Genomic DNA, 24,684 nt, shown 5'->3' on the forward strand with positions numbered 1-24,684 from the left:
TTAGCACATAGATGATTTGCATTATTGATATTTCAATTTAAAAGTAAAAGAATAAAAAAAAGTGCAGGGAAAAATAGTTCTGGTGAGTTGATTCATCCCTAGACCCCTGCTTCTTCAGTAACTCTTCAGAGTGTAAATTAGCTGCCAATATTTCAGAAACCAGTAAAGAAATGCACTCTGTTCCTCTCTGGCCAGGTTGTTCTAGCTCAAATAAGTTTCCTTAAGAAAGCATGTAAAAGAGAAGCTAAAGGGAAAAAAAAAAAAAAAATTGAAACAATGTCCCCATAAAATCATAGCCAAAAAACCCTCAATAATTTATACTCACTTTTTCTTTTTGGAGACGTTAATAAAACTATGGTGGAATGGGGTTTCCTTGCTTTGTGAGGGATGGTTTTTTTCCCCCCCACACTTTCTGGCCCAAATCCCTTCTTTCCTTTTTATTTCTTTGAGTCCCAAAGTAACTGCTAGTCATTTTGAGACAGTTACTTATCCCAAGAATGAAGGAGTATCGTCTGTGTTTCAATTAGAGAAGGAAAAAAAAAAGATAAAGGCTTGGAACGTAATCGAAAAATGCAAAGAGACATATTAGGATGAGAATTTTCATCTGTTGCTGTATAAATATTTTAATAAAAGTTCTGAAATAATGTGTCTGCCTCCTGCTCTATAAAAGAGAGGAGATTATGAAGTGCAAATGATGCAGCTTAGATGTATAGATCCTACTGGGATTTTTCACCATTTAAGAGTCTCTTCATGCTTCTCCTCCAGAAGTTTGTTTTAGAGCCATTTCAGACCCCAAGAAGTATAAATTTCACAAGTATAAATAAAAGATGACCAGCAAGTGGCTTCAATCACTAATATTTTTTGCAAACTAATGTTCAGCTGATGCAACTCGATTTTGTTTTGCATCACATTAGTGTCACGGCGGCAATGACTGGCTTTTATTCACCAACCATTTGAGTCAGCACTTCAAGACATCTTTCAAATTAGGTCATACTGCAAATTTGCTGCTGATACAAAGGTTGATTAAGAGAGCTTCACAATTTTAAAGGGATGTCTTGTGAGGAGAATTAAGGTCTGGTTGATAGTTCCAGGAAATGTGAGGCCCCGTAAGTACATGAAAATAACGTGTAGGCTCTACGGGGAAAGAACATATTTCCTTGGAGCGCTTGAAGAAATACTCATTTACAATTTAACCAAGTTCTCCTCCCCACACTTCCCCCCATCCAGTTACAGGAGAAACTGTGGTCTCTGAACAAGCCTTAAATTATAGCACAGAGGCAGTGAGATGAGCCCTGCTCTCCTCTTGCCGAAAATCGGTCCCCCCCTCTTGCCTCCTTTGATCTTCTTTGGAAAGACCTATTTCTCCCCCTCCCACTGAAGCATCTTGGTTTCTGCTTTCACCCATGAAACAATCCAACATCGCAACAGGACCCTTCACCCGTAATGTAGCAACTCCATGCTGAAGCTGAATTGCTTGTGTAAACCTCCCCTGAAGATCTGGAGGGAATGATGAGAAGTGACAACCAATCATGGTGGCCAGAACTAGGATTGTAAATTACTTCTAAGCCCAATTTAGGCATCTTAATGAAGTGGCCAAAATTTTTCCCCTCTGCAGTACAGAAGGGACAGTAGCTCTTCTTGCTCCAGGGTCTGAGCATGCAGGAGAAAAATCTCAAAGGGAGCTGCTGGCTGCCGAGTGGTTCTGGAAATTGGGCCACTTCATTTTTGATGGCTGAGCGGGAAGCGAGATGAATGATCTCTTTGAAGGGAATCGGACCCAAATCTAACATTTCTGTGGCACTCGGAGATTTTAGACTTCCCAAATGCTCTCTCTTTGCAGGGAATAAAAACATGAAGAGTCGAGAGTTCCCTTAATTTGATGTAAGTGGATAAAAGTCAACTGCCAGCTTCGTTTTGACTTAACTCTTTGGCCCACCTGGCAAGGCAAGAAGCTGCTGTTAATGTTGTCTTTGCCTAATGAATCAGTGCTCAGGATGCAAGGAAAAAAAGGCAGGATTTTGGCTGCAGCTTTATTGAAAGCAGTGGTTAGTTCTCCTGTTGCTGAAACTAGAGTCCCCCAAGTTATCTTTCCTATGCTCAGGAATATTACCATGATTTAAGGCTATAGCATCAGTGAAAAAAACACAAACAATTTAAAACCAGAGCCCAAAGAGAGGTTTTTTGCCATACGAATAACCATGAAAGCCAGAAAAATGTTTCTTATTCCCACTTGTATTTTCCCTAATTTCTTTGCAGCAGAGTCCCTGAACTTGCATTTCTACTGTGGCAGCTGACTTCATTTCATGTTTTTGATGTTACGATCACCCACAGACCTTTCCATTCTCCATATGTTTCTGGATTCAGTCACTTCACCCACAGCCCTCCCCTACAGTATAACACCTCAAATCCCCCCGCATGGCAAAGTCTATTTTATTCCCAGTCACTTTCAATTTGCCTCCTGTGTTTCTCTGAAGGATTTAGTTGAATGTGATTTCTAGCACCAAAAGAAGAGGAGGGGGAGAGCGGTAGGCTACAAATGAGAAGGTGGCCTGTGCCACAGCCAGGAGTTGCTGGAAGTGAGAGTTTTGAAAAGCACTGAAATAGGACCACCACAAGATTGACTTTAATATTTTGAGCTACACTTACACTTCCGGTTCCTTTAACCCTCTTCTACCAGGTTATTAGATAAAAATGGATATAAGCCCTAAAAATATAAGTAATAACAAGATTTAAAGACAGGAACAGCAGCAACAAAAGGTGCATATCTACCCTATTAGCTCCAAATTCCTCTGCAGACCTAATTTGGTTGTGTCACCCCACTTCCTGCCCTGTGGAGGTAGGTGCTGCTGCTTCTGCTACTGCTGCCCTTCTCCAGTCTCCATGAATCAGGCTAGAAAGGATATGAACTCATGCCAGAGTGACTTAAACCAATCGTGGGAAAACAAACTGGGGGTTCCTTAAAAAAAAAAAACAAAAAAATTCATGCTGCCTTTTGAGTCTTTGTGAAGACACTGAGAACATGCTTCCAAACTCTTTTGTTCTGCCCTAAGGGATGGAAGGCTGCTCTTAATACAAGAAAACAAAGCCTTCCATTGCCACTACCAACAAAACAAAAAAAAAAAAAAACAGAAAAAAGCAAGCTGAAATGCTTATGAACACTTTGCTCCAGGCTCTGTGGCAGTAAGGAAAAATCATTGCAACCATCACAAGACTTGGCAACACCAGAGCCATGCCAGCAGAGTGCTCTTCCCCATTACTGTAAATCACAGGCTGAGCCCAGTTTATTGTGAAACATCCAATTGTGGCTCCTTGAATACGATAAATAAAACCACCATCCCTCAGTGCACTTGACTAGTATCTGTGGAAAATTCACACTTCTGCCTAGGGACAGGACAGAGGCAGCTGATGCTTCAGCATAGCTTAGTGGAGACAAATCACAAAAGAGAAGCTGCAATTAAATATAGGATTTTCTGTGCCTCTATCCTCTTTTTCACCATTGCTACTGCTGAGAAAATCACTTTATTCATTTTAGGCATTGCAGTGTCAAGTATTTTGAGAGACTAGACTTGCGCTCATTTTGGTTGGGTTTAGGTCCACACTTAGATCAAAACTGAACACACACAATGAAATAAAAGCTGAAATGGTCCCTGGGAATAAGGCAAACTGCAGGGGGTAACATTCACCTTTAGACAAGGAGCCACGAGCCCATATTACAGCTACCAGCCCTCAAACACGTGCCATCAGTGCTGCAGGGCCCTGCTTCAGCCCAGCGAGGATGGTATTACTCAAACCTTTCCTCTGGGAATATGTCAACAGGCACATTTAAAACTCAGCTTCTGCAAGCTATCAGCCACTGGCCCTCATGCCAGGAAAACACAGAGGCACTAATGGAAACAGTACACAGCCAGGGAGCAGAGCTGCACGGGGTTAGATCAAACTATGCCCATATTTCATAGGATTGCTCCTGCCCCACCATTGCTTTAGTACAATTCTCCACCATGCACAGACCCAATGGAAGGATGTTGTGATGGAGCCAGAGACAGAACAGCCCTGTAAATAGGGCCAGCTCTGAAACCTGCCAAGCAATCCTAAGGTATAACAGGCAGTATTAATGCAGGATTCATTCCCTATGGGACATGGACAGAAAATGTCCAAAAATAATGGATTCAAAGCCCTCTTCTTTCTCAGAGCTTGTCTTCTTTTGTGCATCCTGGGTCAGCTGAATATTTATAGAAGAGGCTGGAGGTCAGACTGCTTCAGTCACTGCCCCAGCCCCCTTGCCCAGCTTTCACACAGCCGAGTCGCCAGCTGGCGGGTAGCACCTCTGCCTGCTGCGCCGGGAGCGCAGCCTCCTCTGAGCACCAGCTGGCTCCCAGGGACACCGGCGGGGACAGACCCGCCATAAACCAAGTTGCTCCAACCTCCTGGGTAACTGACATTAGAATGGGCCCTCACACTGTGACATTCAAGGCAGAACTTTATTTTGCACAGGGTAAAACTTGTAATTTAGGTTCTTTTCTTTACCCCCGTTTTTCTTCTCCTTCCCAACAGCTTCACAGCTCAAAGTCCCCCTTGATGTGATTACCCACCAAGCCATACAGGACAGAATCCCACATACAAATCTGCTTAAACCCTGCAACTTCATCAATAGATGACTGCTAGAAATGAGCTTCAAGATGTGAAAGAGCCAAGTTCTTAGGGCCAGCCGGTTTGCTCCACCAGCTCCATTGAGCACATGAGAAAAAGCACCTAATTAGCCAAATTTATTAATATGCTGCTTTTTTTTTCTTCAAAGAGGATACAGCTACATTATAGAGGTGAAACATGACTTTTGATGATCAAGCAAGCAGTGATTAAATAAGGTTAATCCTCATTTTATATGCTAATAGGATATTTATAATCTCAACTGCATATCCAATTTAGCTATTTTATTTTCTGTCGTTAAGAAAGTATTTCTTATTAGTGAAAGAGAATACCCCTACGTTCACTGCAGATGCTATTTTAATTGGGCTCAAGTGCATTGTGTGTAATTAGTCCACTTCTCTAATATTTCATCTATAATTACACCCTGAACAATGTGCTTAAGTTTCAGATGGGCTGCCAGTTTAAATTTTTTTTTTAAATAAAACTGCTAATTAATTGGTGACCCTTCCCACAGACAAACGATTCGCATTGTAGCCTAGCCCCAGAGCTCTCAAAGGATTGTCTTTTCAGAAGTTTGAACACTTTGTTTTGACATGATGCTTCTGATCTGAGAATCATAAAGGCACCCATGCCATCCACCTGGTTTCACCAGGACTGCCACTCCAAACTTCCTCCCAAGGCACGGCAGCATGGGCACGGCTTTAGTAGCAATTTTAGACAATGCTGGCTATAGAGAATGACCAAAGAAAATAACTGGATGTCATTAATCCCATTCACCTCATAAATTGTCTCAATAAGTTAAGAGAAGACAGTGATGTGGCGAATAGGGGAGGGTTCCCATTTATCCACTACCATGGCCCAGTTCTGTAGTGGAGCAAAATAGAAAGAAATAACCCCAAACGTGGTAATGTGAATATGCTGTGATCCTATCGACAGGACTGAAAGGTCAACTCTGAAATACATCTTGAGCAAATGTCAGGACAAGGTACTGCTCGGAGCTGGTGATCAAACTGAGCTCTCTCAGAGGAAGGCAACAGTGTAAGATACTGCATGGGGTAAATATTTCCCCCTGTAAAATACCTGCATTAATTCCACTGGCTGCACACTGTGCTACCAAGCCTGGTGTATTTTATGGAAGATCAGAGGATACAGCACTAGGGCACAAGGGTGGTCCTCAAAGCAGAACCTCCTAAGCCCGTTTGCCCTTTTCATTCCTCTAAATGGCAGCAAACCACTGGGCAGCAAACACACTTGTACATATTTAGATATAGATTAGATGTAGATATAGATATAGATATAGATATAGATATAGATATAGATATAGATATAGATATAATCATACTGAGCATGGAGGATTTTCATCACATACTTCTCAGACAACCATTTTGTAAACACCATTTTGCAGCTTTGCTCAGGCTTCCCTCCTGGCTGGGCAGCTCCACCTCAAGTCAGCCAGATCCAGCTCAGGATCAGTGCAACAGCCTTGTTGGTTTCCTGTCCCACTGGTGTCCCAGCAAGCTGCCACCACTGGCCAAGTCCCCTCTTGGTTAGTCCACTGTGGGACTTGCAGTCAAAGGGGTCTTGTTATTCCCACTGTCCAAGGATTTGTGATAACCACATTGAGAGTCCTAGAAGAAACAGGGGACACACACGATGAATCTTCCTAGTTTTGCCTTCTTAAAAACACCCTCAGTTCAGGGAGAAAGTAAATATTTTAATCACACGGGATACCCTTGCCCAAGAGGACATAAACCTCCCTCATTCCTCATGGTTCCCATCCCAGACTGGGCAGGGGAATAGGTAACTAAGTTGGCAGGATAGTCGGGGTAAGGGCAGTGGTCTTTACCCTTCCAAAAGCCTTTCAGCATGAGGATGAAGGTTGTGGACCAGCACGTGTCCAGCAGAAGACAGGGGTGAGGAAGAGACAAAGTCACACCCCTGGAGATGGAGAATGAGATGCCCTTTGGGGGCACATTGCAGGGCTACTACCATGCCCTCTTCCCAAAGCGCCCCTTCAAAGAGCTACCACTTTGGTTTCAGGCTTTTCCTCTCCCTAGGGGATGTGAAATGATAGGTGCTATTTAAGGAAGGGTGACATCTTCCTCCCTACCCACCCCATAAAAACCAAAAGCCTGACCTGTTCCCATCTACTGGGAAGAACCAAATTGCTACCAATCTGCCTCTGATGTGAACTAGCTCTTTCTGCCCAGAAGTTTATTTTTCGAAACAAGTGGGCCTGCAAAACAGTGTTTATTTAAAACACAGTATGAATGCCAGTAAACCAACTTGCTCAGGGAACAGCACCCAGAGGTCTCCTGCTTAGTGTTTGAGAGCTATTAAGTAAATCAGGGGAAAATTCCTCAGGAAATGATGGGGTTAGGCCTGATGGGCATCCCTGTGTGATTAAATGCAACTTAATGAGGTCACGGGTGACAGATTTGGGTGCAGAAGTGTTTAAACAGCATGCAAAAAAAAAACCCAAGAAGACTTCATAGCATGCAGGGGATGGGAATTGAGGCTGGTTGTGTTATCCTGTGTAAAACCACATGGAAAAAGAGGTGGCCTTCTAGCACACACAAGCTTTTCATGGCCTTCCTTAACAACTTATGCCATTGAGCAAACATTGCAGAGCTCTCAGCTATGAATGGTCTGGCCAGCGTCATGAGTCAAGGATGGCCAGCGTCACTTCGATTTCTTAGGGGTTAGGGAGGAGGATTTAGGTCACAAAGCTTTATTTCCAACCCATCTCCCCAACATTTCTAATAGAAAATGGTTGTCTTGATCGAAGCAGCTAAATTCTGCTGTCATTCTGCAGGACTGCAGGATAATTACATTGTCTTCATCTGAGCACTTTGGTTTTGCTGATACATCTGTCAAGGACAGGAGGAGATTCTCGGTGTCTCACAATCCCTGGAGCATTTGTTCAAGCAACCCTTCAACATTCACACAAGAGGGTCTTCTTACACAACCCATGGTTGAATCCCTAGGGAAAGAGGCCCCTGGCTGACATCCCACCAGCAATGGGGCATCTTTGTGGAGAGATAAAACAAAATTTTCGTTTTTTTCAACCATAAGGCTAAAAAATATTTTTGTCCATTGTTGCAAGTGACTCTTCCTTTCAAAATGATAAATGTATACCTACAGGTTTTCATGTGTGGTAAACCATGATGCAATATATTCTCCCACCTGGCCACACCTCCTCTTCTTTGTTTAGCATACCAGTTCACCTGATAGAGTGACTTGCATTCACATGTGAACAATGAAGATTTTACCAGTTGACTATTAAAAAACCCAAAAAAACCCAAAACCCAACAAAACCTAGAACCCATATTCGGTGGAAAGTGAAAGGCCAAAGGGAAATTATTGCTCATTTAGACAGCAGCATAAATTTTCTTCCTATTTTTAACCTAGCTTTTAATTTAATAAATTTTATGACCCTTATATTAAGTACATATGTTTTACAAGACATTGTGTCCCTTGAGTCACCCTGAATTTACTCTATTATAGCAGTTAAATGAATGAATACTGTGTTTCTGATTTCAGCTCACCCCTTATTTGATCCTTATATAGTCAATAAACCTTCCTAGAAGCATGAAGCAACTGAATCAAGCAGGGTGCCAAAGCTGTGTTTGGCGACTCTGTTAGTCTTTAAAAGGGAATTAGTAAATTGCTGTTCTCTTATTCAGATCCTGCTACACCACTGCCAGGTTTCCTATGCTGTTTACAATGGTGATACTGATAAGACTCTTGAATTTATATATTATCAATTTAATTTTCATATGATAATTTAAAAGGAAGGTCAAGTTCTCCATTGCCTCCTAGCCACTTCCAAACCTCCTAGCCCCTTAAACCTACTTTTTTTTTTTTTTGTACTGCTCTCTAGAAATTTGGAAGAGCAAAAATAATTTAAATCAGCCCTGTACATGTCATGGATTATTCACACACAAATGCAGTTTTGGGAGGAAGATGGGAGATCTTTCAGAAGCCTTTGAACAAAATTCAACTCTGCTTTCCTTCCACCTAAATTGTTGTGTATAGGCTATTAGGTGACAGCAGAATAATGCAAAAAAAAGTAATGCCAGCTGCAAATCAAGGATGAACAAATTGGAAGATGAATCTAATTACCTGGAGTAGATCCCTTCACAAAACTAAGATGTTTTGATACTCAGTGCCTGCAGAAAAAATAAGCATGTACAGAGATTAATCTTGTTTGGGTGCATTTACACAGTTTATTTAAGTAATACATGAGGTCAGCTTTTCACAACAGGTTTGCAATGGTGACAAAACACAAAGATTAGAAAGGGATAGTTGATATTTGCTGAACAGTGGGAAGGGGAAGCATGAGTTATTGATTGGCTTTGTATCAACCTAGAGTTTCTTTTTAATATAATAAAATTAGTTTAGAAGCGTGTTTTATAAATCGGGCAGTTCTTATTTGATTTGAGTACTGACTCTTAGTGACTTGCCAAAGTTCAGTAAATATGCAGAGTATAGTATATGCACTTTATCTTTGTGTATTAGCTAGGACATAAACACAGAGGGGAAAAGTCAAATTTTATACATCAGAAAATGGGTTTGTTGCCAGACATTCTAACATCGTGTATTTAATTTCACTGATGTATGTTAAAACGGGAAACCAAATTCAATGAGCTGTTTGTTTCTTTCTACAAACACGCTTACATCTATGACCTCTGAGGACATGACCTCAAAATGTAACTAGATGTTTAAAAGAATCTTGAAGATCTATATAAGACATTAACATTTGTGTCAGAGGGTAGTACACAAGCGTGTATATACTCAGCTGTCTATATGTCGACTGCTATATTTTTATTGCTACAGGAAACCAGCCAAAGTCCCAAACAGGAAAATTATCAGCTCCTTTTTATTCTTGGCATGGTCCTGTTTAAGACTAAAGACATGACCTTAAGTTAGAACATATTTTAGCTCTATTCAGTAACCATTTTGTCACCTTCTGTGTGGGGTTTTAAATGCTATCTTGTCTTGGGGAGCGCAAGGCTCCAAAAATGGTTAGGCGCAGTACATGGATGTGTGGAGCCCTGAGTGTGAGGATTCAAGAAGACTCCTAAAAAAAGAAGAAATTACCATTTTAGCTGGGCATAAGGAACTCCTGGTCACCTCTCCAGGGACAAACTGATGTCAAGTTCTGCTGTCTGTCAGGATTAAGGGCCTGTTTGCTTTCTCACTAACATGTGGTTTGAGAACAAAGCAGCTCAAATCTCCTTCGTTCTTTACAAAGCATCTCAAATTGCTGAGTAAAATTCCTTAATCCTCCCATCTTAATCTGAAAACATCAACGCCACATGGTAACACTGAGGTCTCTTTTTGTCTGCTATGGAGCACCATTGACATCGCTGTCTGATTTGGAGCTAACTTTTCCTGGAGCCACTCATTATTGGGGGAAACCTCAGGTACTTTGTTCTCAGAGCAGTTGTAGTTGCTCTTTCCTAAAGTTTCCACTATCAATAAGAAACTAAATACAAAGGAAGAAGAGAATAAACTGGCATAGTTTCTCATCTCCATAAACATGTGTGGTAAAATGTAATATAAGCTTTTCCATCATGAGAACCATGAGGAAGGATGCAGCAGCTGCTTGCCTGAGTGGGTCCAGGTTGGGGTCCAGGTCCAGAGGTTGGGCTAGAAGAAACAATCTTCAACATTCCCATCAGTACAAGCAAATAAACTTTGTCTAGAAATCAAGAAAGCAAAACACCTGATATGAATAAGGTTGAGAAGTTGTAACGTGGCACAATAAAGTCGAAACACCAAACAATTCAATCTCAGTTCTTATGCGTAGTCATCGTTCTGACATAAAACTCAGCTGTCGTCCTAACCAGTATTTTCCTGAAACAATTTATCCAATAACAACAAAAATCAATTCCTAATTTCTGCTAGAAAAGTTATAGAAATCACTATGTTCTCACTCTGCATTCCTCCTACTATTACTACCGCTCTCCTACCACTTTTGTCCTGTGTTAGTTTTACTTTCCTTGCCCCAGCTTCAGACAGTGGTACAAACCTACTTTGATCTATATTTGCTAAAAATTATTTTGTATCTCATTCTCCTCCATTTCTGACCTCAGCAATGTGCGTGCCTTGGTTCAAGCTTTGCTTCCCCCTCTAATCAGGGCCAGGTCAGCCCCAGAGTCAGGACTTTTATCCTAAAAGCCATAAGGGCTCCATAAGGAGCAGCAAGTAACTCCCTGTGAGAAAATTTCTACCATGTTTTGTTCCTCCCATCATCAAGTAAGACACCGAGAGCAGCTTCAGAAGGTCTGACCATGAAAAATAACTCCAGGTTTATAATCAGCAATAGTCAGCTGGAACACATAACTCACTGCTGAGCTGTTTATGCACAGCTGGAGCAGAGTGGTGTGGAACAGAGTGTGCAGGGCAGGTGGGCACAAGGATGCACAGCATTCAGTTCTCTATACCCGGCTGGTTGGCTGCAGAAGGGATCATCAGGGTTACACCCTTCAAGATGCCAAGGCCAAAGGCTGAAATATATCAAAACCAGCACTATCTGGGCTATAGTGTTTAGGAAAACAATAGGTAAAACTTCACAGCCCCATGCTGCAAAGCTTTGTCCTGTAAAAGGTTTTCTAAGCATAAGAGATGGCTCTTGAGACTGGAGATCGTGAAGCTGCAGAATATTTTCTTCATCTATCACATCTGTAAAAAATATTTCTTAAACTATCTCAAGAGGCTTCCAGCTATTTGCTGGATACAGAAAGCTGAAAAAATGGTTACCTATATCCAGAAAGGATGATAGAAAGTTCCCTGCAGTTCTCTTGGTAAGGATAAAGCTTTGAGAATCTGATTTGTTGAATTAAATTATAACAGTGAGTTTGCAAACAGACAAAGATTCTGGGACAGGCTTTTCCACAGAAAACTCACAAATGGGGAATTACAGAGTAACAACATCTCTGAGACTACCCTGAACAAATAAAGCTTTTAAGGTTAAAAAGCAGGGAGCAAGGTGCATCCACACAGATGGAGCTCAGGGACTGGAACGGATGGGAGCCAGCAGAGCCTGGGGAGGACCAAAGATCCTTTAGTACAGACAGGGATGACTGATCTCACACAGAATGAGCATAGGTCAAAACCTTGAAAAAAACACAGATTATTAGGAAACAGAATCCCTCAGAAATTTTTCCACATTATTCCTGCAGGCAGTGAGACTGCACATTTGAACAATGAGCTAACGGCAAGATTTTAATCAAACCATTCCCACAGAAATGCTCAGACACTTGAAACACAACTCATTGGCCAAAATTCCTCCACACAAAGGTGACAAATGAGCCTTGAAAGACATGCCCACAAAGCAGACATTTCTCAGCTGATGACGAACAGGCAGCCGTCACTGCTGCATGCTGCTCCTATCCCTAGTGGTAATAGCTACTGGCCTCAAGAACTAGTTAGCTCTCATTTATATCACTGGAAAGCAGTGTCTCCACTGAAGTCAATATAGTTTCACTGGGCTAAGTGTGATCAAATTAGGCTTGATGTCCACAGACCTGAGTGTATTGCTAGCCGTAGGGCAGGGGAACAAGAACAAAGGGCTCATATATTGGTATCTGTGTTTGGTCTGTAAAGGATTGCTCTCTCCTGCCCACCACATCTTTCAGCAATGGGCTATGTGGAGTCATACAATTAAAAAGTCATTTGTGTTCAAGATTCCCACATCTCTGACGTATGCCTTGTCACAGTACAGGAGTTTAGCTCTAGTTCAGAGAGATTTGAGCATCATGAAAAGCTGGCTGCCAGCAAAAATCGTTGCGAGAGGAAATAGAAGAGGAACAAAGAAAGAGACATACACAGAGCAACCTGGAGACGCTACAGGACTCCACCAGAGCTGACTCTGGGTGCAAGCAAAGCAGGCAGCTGCCCAAAACCTCAGGGAGACAAAGGCATAGGAGCATTTTCCTTGATGTCCTTCTTCCTGCATGGCAGCAGATCCTGACTGATGGCCCTATTGGTGTCAACTGGAATCAGGGGTATGAAGAGCCAACCTTCAAGGCCACCTCCAGGATACATGCTGGCAATCACAAACATCAAAGGTTTGTCTGCAGTGTTCCAACATGAAGTCTAAAACTTCCTAGGTTGTGCTGGTGATGGAGGCAGAGCCTTGAGAAGCTGCTGGTGATTCTGAAAGGGGACAACCACCCCTCACAGGGGGCCTCGGCACACAATCCTGGGAAAAGCTCACCTGCCACTGGAGCAGGATGGTTACCCATTTTTATTTTCCCACATTCTGCCTTGTGCATGGTAATCACCACACCATCCCCACCAGTTCTGGGACAAAGCACACAGGTGAACTTGCAGCTAGAAACACACACATGTACAAACATGCTCCCCTTTTGTCAGCCATAGTATTTTACAGCCCATGGGGGAGTAATAAGCCTGGCCTCGGTATCTGCTTCATGGTATGGCATAACTTTCAATCATGTTAATTAAATTAATATGGGCCATGCTAATGAAAACCACAAAATACTATTTTGGTGTCTATGAGCACATACATTTTGATAATATCAACTTGTCATTCTGATGTTCCTTTCTACACCAAATACCAGCAATGTAAATATCTAACAACACTTTCATCATAACAAAGGAAATTCTTCATCAGCACCAGACTGAACGCAGACAGACTTGTGTAAGCAGCAAGCACCAGAAATATCCAGACATACTAGGGCTCACCAAGTGTTCAACAAACGCTCCTCCTATCTAATCTTTTAATCTACTTTTGAGGTATATTTTTGGCTTGTATTTTGTTTTAGGTTAGGGGGGTTTTTTATTATTATTATTCTTTCCCTGCATGATTAGCCATCCAGGAAATGTTTAAATTACAAAATCATAAGGTTTAAAAGATTTATAGATCAAATTATATTAACCTAATGCAATAGGCCAGCCATACGGAAATTAGAAGTCTTTATATTTTATTTTGGTTATTAAATTGCTCCCTTTATACTGTTTAGTTTGTTTGTAACAGCAAGGTTTTGCTGTCTGATGTTAAAACTCACAGTGTAAACCAAGCAAAAACAAATGACTTAGTCCTTGGTTCAAAGAAATAATAGGTTACTAGCATAATTAATTTTATGTTTAATTACTGCAGAATGAAACAATTCAACAATATCCAATCAATCCTCAGAATGACAGAACAGAAGGTCAGCAGTTGCTAAGTCAATTGTTTTGAAAGAGAAATTTATGTCAGGTTCTCTTTTATGTGCTAGAGAAAGAAATTGGATAAAAGTGGTCAAGCAAATGTTAATTAATTGTATAAATGTAATCCTGTTGTCATGCAAAAATCACAGAGACTCCAGGCACAGCATACAAAGGACTGGATATGCATCAGTCAAGAACATCTAGAAATTACATCTTTGACTTAAAACAATAATAATGGAAGAAAGGAGAGCAAGCAGGAATGTTTGAAAGCCAGACTAGTTTTCAAACTGGCATTCAGAAGCATATTTGTACAAGCTGACTGGTTCAGCCCAGTGGCTACAGAGTCAGGTCCACACCACTATGAAATCTGACCCTGCTTCGCTCCTTGGGAGCAAATCTGACAGGTGGCTGCTTTTGCCCTCCCTATCTTTCCTCAGATTAGGAAGTTAACTGGGTTCAAAATTTCCAGCTCCTATGATTATTTTTTCACCCGAGCCTCCAGGTATTCAGTGAGGTGTTATTTTCCTCTGACACTATCCTTTAGTTACATGACTACACATTCCCATCCTGTCTCAAAATACCTGCTCATGTTTCCACACTCCCAGGAAAGTTTGGTGTTTTAAGAGGCCTCACCTGCAGTTTCCGTTTCCATCATTTCCCAAGGTTGTTGATCAGGTGTTTCCAAGACCAAGATTGTCTAGTAGGCTCAGCAATCCTCTGGCCTAAAGTTTCATTCTTTCTTTTCTTCACTACTCTTCTGTTCAAGCCTTGCTCATGTCACGAGTGCCCACTCTCTATCACAAGCTGCTTCTTCCTTTAAAAAGGTCTTGTGAAAAATCTTTAACCAGTCTATTCTATTATTTTATGCTCTCACAATCACCTTCAACTGGAGGCTGATGAGGAAAGACCTGGGGGCCCAATCACCAGTGTCATAACTGGACCTGGCAATGAGGTCCATGAAAATTTACTGTGTTGACTCTGAAGTCTTGTTGAGGCAAGGACAAGGACTGGGCACTCCTTACCTCAGCTCTTGCTCCTCTAATGGTATGATCCCAGCCTTTTGAAAAATAGGGCAGCAGAAGCATTAGAAATCATTGATCTAATTATCACCATCCCAGCCTCTTTTAATCCATTTTTGTACAAAATCCAGCTGAGTAATTGATTGCATGCAGAGCACAGACACACCAGGATCTCTGACTGCAGAAGACTTCCTTCAGTCAAGGATAAGTTACCTCTGCCAGCCAGGAAAGGACAGCGCTTTATCATTGAGTGGGACAATTGAGATGCAATTTTGCATATAAACCAAACCAAGCTGTGTTATGAAGCAATTTTGTGACCTGTAACAGGCTGTGACCCCAGGGAATGCTTGACCAGCCTTGAGCTCTCCAGAACACAAAACACATTCTAATGTCCAAGCCATGCACTATGAAGATGAACCTTGCAGCAGCTCTGCCATGCTTTAAGACCTTCTCTCTGAGCTACTTAGCTGGTACCAAAAAGGGGGCAGAGAAAATTAAAATGACCATCTCGTTCCACAGCTCAAGCCATTCCATGATGGGAAACCAGGCAGATGGGGAAGGAGGAGTGAATGACGAACTCCACAGCATCGCACCGGCATTCCTAAGACTCATGCAGGGTTTTGCTCTTATTTTTCCATGGCACATGCCAAAACATTTGCAGTTTAAGCAAATATACAGCTGTATACTTGTTTTAAATGTATATATTATAGGAGGATCTAAAAGATGGCAACAAGTCGGAAGAGTACACCATCCAAGAGCCCTGGCATGGACCCTTGTGATGTTACTATGGTTATGCATGGTAAACAACACCATGGAAAAAGTTACTGAGCTTGAGCAGGGACTGATTTTTAAGTCTTAGCTGGGCATCGAATTTTAGCTTGAGACACAAATGTTTTAATACTGCCATGAAAATATGAGGGCCAACACAATTTCTTTCTTTTAACTATAACTTTTGGACAGCAACTGAATGCCACTGCTTTGGATGCAGAAGGATGCTTAACGCAAAAAGCAAAGGCACTGAAAACAGTTATTTCAAAACATGATCCTAGAGAGGTTATTTCATGGTTTTGCTATTCTTAAGTCTGGGCTGATGATGCCAGCATTACTAATCCTTGAAATGAGGGGGTTTACATTGGGAGTGTTGACATAACCTTAGCTACAGCAAGAAGAAAGGGTTCGAGAAGATGGAAATGTATATTTTTGGAAATAGATTTCTTTCTGACAACCCTATAACAAACAAGTGAAATTTTAATACTGTGCTTCGATGAAAAATGAGCTGCTGAATAAACACAAGACTAATTCATAAAGAGCAAACTCAGCCTGTTTAATATTTCTTGAACTGTCCCAAAAATTCCATTGATCACTAGTGATGCTGTAAATAGAAAATTCCTACCATTTTCAAAGGAGCCAGGAGAATCTCACTGGGGTTTGCCTATCAAACTTTTAGACACTTTTGAAGCTCCCAGGCTAAAACATAATAAATCAAATATGAAATTGTATAGTGTTGAGCTGAACTGGAACCTAGGATTTTGTGGTCTGTTCCTGGGATTGTTTTAATTTTTTTGTGAAGTATTTGGTTTCTACTTAATTACTCTGTCCTCTACAAAAAGCTAAAACATCCCTCCCTTGATCAATCAGCTATTCAGTTAGTAATGCACAAATACTTCAAATATTACCGATTTGACCATTTTGCAGTTTAATATTAAGGTATGGTAGTGCATTTTCTTCCTGGAAAACTAAATCCACGTCATGCCCAATATTAAAATAAAATCTCATGATCTTGGGGTTGAATCCTCCATCCCTGTCCCCTGCTACTCTTTTCAGGCCAGAGTTACAAAAACATCAAGATATCAAATATACTGCACCAAATAAATCCTAAGGCTTAAGATCAAATGGATTCAACAAGAATTTATATAAGCCTGAAAGTTGAGAATCCTTTACTGTATTTTTCTAATTTGGGAGTTTCTTTTGTCAAAGAAATCCTTTATCCTTGAATATTTTCAAGGTGACAATTTCTGCCTGTTTTCCCTAGTGTTAATCCTATTCCCTTCCTAGACAAGGAGTGTTGAGGCTGCTCAGAATATCTCCCCCACCCCCCGCCCCCCAAAAAAAAAAAAAAACTAGCATAAGATCAAGAGCTTCTTGGTCCAAGCTCCAAAAATGAACAGTACGTTGCCTATTTTAAATGAAAGCACCCTAATTTCGTATGCCCAGCAACCCCGCCCCCACACCTGACTTTGCTGTCACAGGCCACCAGGCAATTTTGGACCTGCAGTTTACTGGTCAGGATACTGGCACCTCAAGTCCAAGCTGGTGGGGAAGTTTGGGATAATTTCATGTTAGGCAGAGTTAAAACCCAGGCTGTCCAGTTGCAGTGCTATTTTAACCCAAACTAGCATCTTTCCCACACTCCTCCCTTGTAGCACAGACTGACAAGCTCTCCCTTGTTATAACTTTTTCTTCTTGTCCTTTCATTTGTCCTCCTTTTCCCAGAAAGCACTCTAGGACATAATATCCGCCCTTTCTGCCCCTCAACCCCTATTTTTTTAAGGGAAAATACATCATTTTCTAGTGGCCCAGAAGCTGATGTTCTTTGTTTACCTCCATTCTTTCCCCTACTCTCACACTCAAATACTAAAAGCATCCTTTTACAGCTTTGTAAAATGAAGAAGGAAAGGAGTGGATGATATAGATTCTGAAGCAGGCTTGCACACAAACACAATACACTTGCCATGCTACTTTAAGTCAACTTTTTGCACTGAGAAAAACAAAGCTGTGACTTAGCCCACTGCAGCACAGGTTTTCTCATTTTTAAATGTTGCCTCTTGGAAGCACTCAAAACTTCTGCTTCTTTCTCCACAGGCAAATAAGGATGAATCTCTTAACATAAATATAAAAAAGATTTGCATATTTACAGTTCAGAGCTGTTCTGTTGATTCCTTTCCAATGCATGCATAGAAAGGCCCCCTCACGCCCCCCACCAGCTGCCCCCAAAGCCAGCCAGGCTGTGCTGCCTATCGCTTACCCAACAGCCTTGCCCTGAACCCCTGTAAGAGCTGATGTAAGCGTAATTTATACTACTTCAGAGCTGGATCTGTCTGCTCAGGAGCATGTAGATCAAATTCTTTCACTCGCCTACTGCGCAATTCAAAGTTTTGCATAGGTCAGGGCATGAATCTTTTTGTTAACACTTTTTTTTCTATATACTCACATAGTAGAAAACTAAATAAGAGTGTGTATATACACACATGAATGTCAATTTTCTCAGATGCATAACGCAGCTCATGCAGAAGTTTTTTCCCTCCTTTTCCTTTAAAAGAATGAGGAAAGTTTGTTTTAACACAGGTCTCTCGTCTTCAGCACCACTTAAGAGAGAGGGATAGGTTTGCATGCCTCAGTTTAAGTTTATGAACTGCCAGCCCACATTCAATGACAAAAGAAAATGTAACCTCGGCTGGTTTGCAACCACTGATTGTCAGATCCCATGTTCAATATGTCATATGAGGTACACTTCATTAAGGACTGAATTACTCTACTTGTAACATGAGCTAAATGAAAGTCAATGTTGGGCTGCATAAATCACCAATTCAAATGTATCACTAAGCGAAACAGTCATCATCACCCTGTGCCCTAACACAACCCAAAAATCTGGGCTTCATGTCTATATATTGCAAGGAGGACTGATAGGAGATGTTTTTGTTCTTTACTAGGACTCACAATTTTACTGTCAGAAACTACTGAACTTTTAAGGGATAGCAATGGCCCTGTGACACCTTTCATCAGACAACGTATTTCACAGTGCCATGAATTCTCCACTCACAAGGAGCAGACCCAGACCATCCATCAGACTGCCACAGGAGCCCTTCATTATACTGACAGAGTGGAAATTTGGTATCCATCCTGTTTAAGCGAGGGTATGGGAAGGGATAATCCTGGGAACACTTGAACAGTGACCAGGACAGTCCCCCTTGGGTGTGCCCCTCGATGACATGACTCAAGTCTATGGGGTATCATAGGATTCAGACAGACAGTTTCCCACAAATATATTTTTCTATTACAAGAGGTGGGAAGAGCTATATGAAAAGGAAATAGTTGGTAAAAAAAAAGTAAAATACACCAGTGCCTCATTTGTGAAAACACAGGACATAACTATGTACTCTTGCAGCAGTTTCATTCCAGTTCAGCCCTATTGGGTAAGGAATCACTTTTTCTCTGCACAGAGCTGAAAACAGATTTAAGCCTCCTAGATCCACTGAAAGTTTAGGGAAGGCACTGGCTGGCCAGAGCTATGAAAGATGTTTCAATATGACAATGGGTGGCAGAAATAATTAGCATGAAGGGCCAATTCCTTATGCCCATTGTCCAAGTCAGAAAAACGCCTCTGACGTCCGAGAAAATCAGTGTAAGACTAGTGAACAAAGTAAAGAATTAGAATCTAAATTGCTTCTTCATATTTATTCCAGCTGTTTGAACAGTGTACTAACTTCTGTTAAATACGAAAACTAAATTTACTTATTAAAAAGTAAATAAGACTTGTCTGTTCTTTTCAATAGATCTTTCATGTGTTTTAACTTGAGAGGAAGATGAGAAGTCAAATAGTAAAGAGGCCCTTTTTTGCTGGTCTGCTTACCATCTGGATCTCTCTAGGCCCTGGCATCTGCAGGAGAGGAAGGAAAAAATCAAAGTATTCCTGGAAGGAAGAGGAGCTGCTACCTAGTAGACGAATGGGAGAGAGAAACCTGGAACTGAAGGGAAGGAAGAAGGGGAAATATGAAACTCATTTATTTAGCCTCCCAGTGCAGATTTCTTAGCATGCCCCTTAACTTTCTGATCTCTTTGTTTTCTTGAGTATGATGATTTTCATGCCTTCTATTCTTTTTTCCTCAAATTTTAGTTTGATGTTCTTTCTCCACAAGCTTCCTGCATATGTCAGCATGAAACAATAGGCTCTCATTACACTTGGCTTCTTTCATCTCCTTCAGACACTGACCTACATTTGTTCTCTTTTTGTCAGTGTGGAAACGTTTTCCCGTATCGGTTCCTTAAAAAAAATAAATCACATGTTCCATATTACTAACCATGTTCAGTTGTCCAGAAGTATTTATTCTGGATGGTCTTGCAAAATAATTTCAATTTAATTGAGAAGTCCTGTAGTATTCAGATACCTGGTTGAAGTGTTACCAGAGCACAGGAAACCACAGCATGGTGAACATCAATTCATGAGCTGACATTGCAGCATTAGCCAAAAAAACTCCATGCATCAGTAGTGAAGTGGGAGCAAGACATCACCATGAGCACATCATAACCAAGCCTGTGGCAAGCTACAGGAAAATCCTCTTCCGCTCCTTTATGCACTCCTTTCACACTGATGTATTTTTCATGTGTTGGTCTGGTAACAGCTTGACTTGGGTCATTCTTACTTTTCCTGCAGAAAACTAGGGCAACTTTCTTAAAGAGAGTGGTGATGGTTTGGCTCCAGTCTGCCAAGCCCAGAGTAGGAGGAAGGCAAGAAACATGGAATCAGTGTTAAGAGGGTGGTAGATATTCTCCGCCTAGCAACTTGGGGAAGTCCAAACAACATTGGTGCATATTCTAAATTCAGTTCCATTTGTTCAGTCCTGTTAGGGATTACACTTCCACATTACATTGCAGAAGCTGCTGAATAACTAGGGAGCATTTCTGTCTGTATTTAAAGAAGAGTTTTCTCAACACAACTACTCCCAACTTCTTGTGCCTGTGCTCTAGCACGGGGATCTTAAGGATTCACAGCACCTGTGACTTGACTTTGGAGGAGTGATCCCACCCATGCACCATCAAAAACAGAGCCAGGATCAGGGTGTCTTTTCCACAAGCCCCTCATGGATGCCTACACAAATATTGCAACCCTCTTTTGCTGAGAAAAGTGTATAAAACTCAACAAAATCAAAACAAAACATGAGAGCAGCTGCACAAAAGCCAGTATCCAGTCATACCAACTGCATATTTTATTACACTCAACACACAAAGCAGCAGAGGCAGCAGGTTTCATTCTGGCACTTTTAAACAACCTAAATAAATACAGTGCTGATGCTCAAAGAACTAGAAGTTTGGTAGCATGGTTTGGCAAAGCAATCCTGACAATCCATCATCTGGGAACATGTCACATTTGACCTTTGCCTCATAAACCAAAGGCTAAGCCTTCTTCAGCCCATCTTAGTTTGCGCAAGTGCCTATGCCTAAGTATATTGTACTGCCCTCCTGAAGACAATAACTTTTTAATTTTTTTTTTCACTCATTGGTGCAAGGACAGAAGCACCATGAATATTTATAGACTGGCAAAACCAAAGTAGCTACAACTTGAACTTTCAGACTGCCTCAACTGGTGGGTAGGCATGTATACAACTTAAAAATGCCAAACCAACATCATTTGCTCAAATACGTAGTTTCAGGACCACACATTTGGGAATGTGAGTCAAACTCTGCATCTCCAAGATGTAGCAGAGCGGTGCTGTTGGCTGTAGCCGGTGTGAAAGCTGGTACCACATGGGTGCAACCATTCTTGACACATGGCGTGTTCAACCTGACACATCACCAAAACAGGGCTCCCAATACACATCTCATGGCGTCTTTGCAAAGAGGGCCCTAGGCTGAAAGGTGAAGACAGCTAAATAAACCCTACCAGCCCACAGCTCCCAAGAACACACAGACAGGAGGGAGAAAAAAAAAAAACAAAGTAGCAGTGGAAAGGAGCTGCAAGACATAGATGACCTTCTGGGTCTGAACTGCAGCATGGAACACCATGTTGCAAAGGTCAAGGCTGCTGCTGACCCTGAGGAGCACTGGCTCTGGAGGCACTAAGGCACTAGGCACTGTCCCCTGCTGCCCGGCACGCTCTCTGTAATAAGGCATTTTCAGTCCCACTATGTCACACGGACTTCAGAGCTCCATCAGGACAGGAACAAACATAATCACACTGGACATAAACATCTATCACTCTGAGATGGAAAAAGATTACTTGGTTAATAAATCATCACAGCAATTGGGCATTTAGAAAAAAGGTGTATGGTCCTCTTTGATTACAGAATGCACCTCATGAGCCCCATTCTGGCATTTCCTGATCTAATCTCATATTAAAAACTGCCTGAAAAGTGACCAAGCTTTCCAGCCTCAGTCAAAAGTACATTCTTTGGAGACACTTCAACTTCTTTTCCATTTAAGTGCACAGAGAGATGGCATACTTACTCATGAGTGATGATTGGCCAAAGGGGTCTTTAAAGACCTAAATACCCAGACATAACAAATTAAGTTTTAATACTAACTTAGCTGGAGCGTGGAAGATAGAGTGGCTTGTTCCTCACTGCAAAAGCTTTGCTCTACCAGCCAAGAGCCATGAAGAAACTTCAGGCAAAGTCAGGATTTACCTCACATGGGAAGACCTCAGCCACTGTGGGAAGACTGCCTTTGGAAAAATACATAACACCCTGAATATCCCTTCTGCAGCCTTATGAATGCCAAATCACACATGCCATTGAACTCACATAAGAAGTGACATGCAGGGAGACTTCTGGCATACAGAAGGAGCCAGGTATTTTGGAAAACACTCACAAAACTGTCCCCACAAAACAGTAGACCTCTGACATATGCTCTTCCCTTTGTAACAGCGATAAACCCAGAATACCCGCCATCTGAGGACTTGCTGTTCTTTCAAATTCAAATCCCCATTCCTTCACCCCAAACATAGGAAAGATTGGGTCCCAGAGAGGACTTACTTACTCTGGCTTGTCTCCATGTGCAACAGATTTAGTACCTCAGCCAGAAACCACAACTCTCAATGCTATTGCCCCACACTGAACTCCTGACAAGTACTGTGGACTTTTTATAACTGATTAGGAGATTATTTTGGCTGGCCTTTCACTTGCATAGGTGATTTTTAATGAATGCACAGTGCTTTGGTATATGATGCCAGCTACAAGCTCTTTATTAACATTTATTGGTATTAGGTAACATTTTGAATTGACGGAACAAATAATTCCTAACCCCAAAAGACCCTTGCAAGCTTTATAAAATATTTTTGTAGAGGAAGGACTGTTCTGAAGTTCAAAATAATGTCTTTCCATGTCCTAAGCAGGTGAAAGGCAGCACTGAACATACACATGTATGTTATGTAAAAATGATTTACAAAAATAAACTGAAGTAAGTAATGACAACTTGATGGGTTTCATGGAGGAAACGACATGGCTGTTGAAAATGTGCAGTGAGGTCAGAGGACCATCTTAGCTACATCAATGTGGTGGTCACAAGGAGGGGGTTGCCTGTATATGAGCAAGGACCAGATGCAAATACAAATGTCAGTGATGAGAAGCACCACCAGAGAATTGCACAGTCTCCAAGGCCAAGCTGGCTCAAAGACAATCACAAGCTAGCCCACAGTTAGGATGAGCTGATACTTGCTTTATGACCAGCTCTGCTAGAACAATGCTTCCAAGCTTCTGGGAGATTGTATTACCAAGAGGTGCTTTACAACTCAAATTTTCAGTGGATGGCAAGCAATTTTGCAGAGCATCCTGCCATCTCTGCTGCTGGTACTCAGCCATATATCATTGCCTGCAGATATTAAAAGATGTGCCAGCCCAGCCACCTGAGGGGAAGAAAACAAGAAACATGCCTGTCAGTGCAGCTCTGCTCCAGGTAAGGAAATACAGATTATCAAATTCTATTGAATCCCTCAGCAGCAACTGAGATGTAAACCTCAATTCCTATTAATAGTCACTCTAGGTCTGTGTCTTCTATCTTCCATTTTCTCTCCTCTTAACCTCCTGCCTAATAAAGGGCAAGATTGTTCAGCCATGGAAAAATCCTCTCTTCCAAGTCCTTGATGGGAGGTAAGCTAAGACAACAGCCCAGGCAGGGAGTGGTACAATGGAGCAGGGTATACATGTGCTGAGCATTTGGTCTGATTCCTTTAAAGCCCACAAAAAGCAAAAATATCACCCACTGATTTTGCAGCAAGTGATCTGCAATCATCAGAAACTGACTTGTCTTTCGTGGTTTTTATTTTCCCTCTTCTCCTGTTTTCCTACTTGTGTGTATTTATGGTTTTATTCCTCTGGCCCAAACAACAAACAGGATTTGACTTTAACAATAAAGCTTCAGTCCTGCTACCTAGAATCAACTCCTTTTTTCACAGAAAAGTCATTTAGTATCATCTGAGGAAGTGACAAGCAGCATATTTTATTTTTTCTTCTTCCTTTAAAGGATCCTACAGCTAAAGCAGAATAAAGAAAAAAGGACCAAAGTAAAGATGCCGCTGAGTATTAACACCTCAATCACAATGTTCCTTCCTCTGGTAGTGTTAAAGATAAACTCCAATGTGCTGGGTATTCAGGTACACAAAAATTATGCATAGATTTCTACACTTTGTTCAGCTGGATCACAGAAATCTTAAGGCTTGGAAGCCCAGGACTTCACTGCACCCTGGAACAGAGAAGCCCAATTCCAAGATGTTTCCAAGAGGGAATGAATCATGCGTGCTGCACCAATACCATGATGGGACATCAGAGGGGACAGTTCTTCCTAAACTCAGCATGTCCAGCTTGGGGGTTCTATGCCCACCAAGAAGGTTCTGTACAAATCAGTGAAGAGCACTCTGCCAGCCCAGTTCCCAGCCTGGAGTCTTAAAGCCACCACGTGTGTTTTGCTTCCTGTTCATTCTGTAGCTACACACTTGGCCATCTCAGCAAGGACCATCAGACGTGCTGCTAGAGCTTCAACCCATCAGCTCATCATCCCTTTCCTGGATGGAAGTGGAATAGGGTAAATGATGCTCATTTCCCTAAGTGGAAACATCTACTTGGCCAGAGCC

Source organism: Camarhynchus parvulus, chromosome 3, assembly GCF_901933205.1.
Source record: "Camarhynchus parvulus chromosome 3, STF_HiC, whole genome shotgun sequence".
In the NCBI taxonomy this organism is placed as follows: domain Eukaryota; kingdom Metazoa; phylum Chordata; class Aves; order Passeriformes; family Thraupidae; genus Camarhynchus; species Camarhynchus parvulus.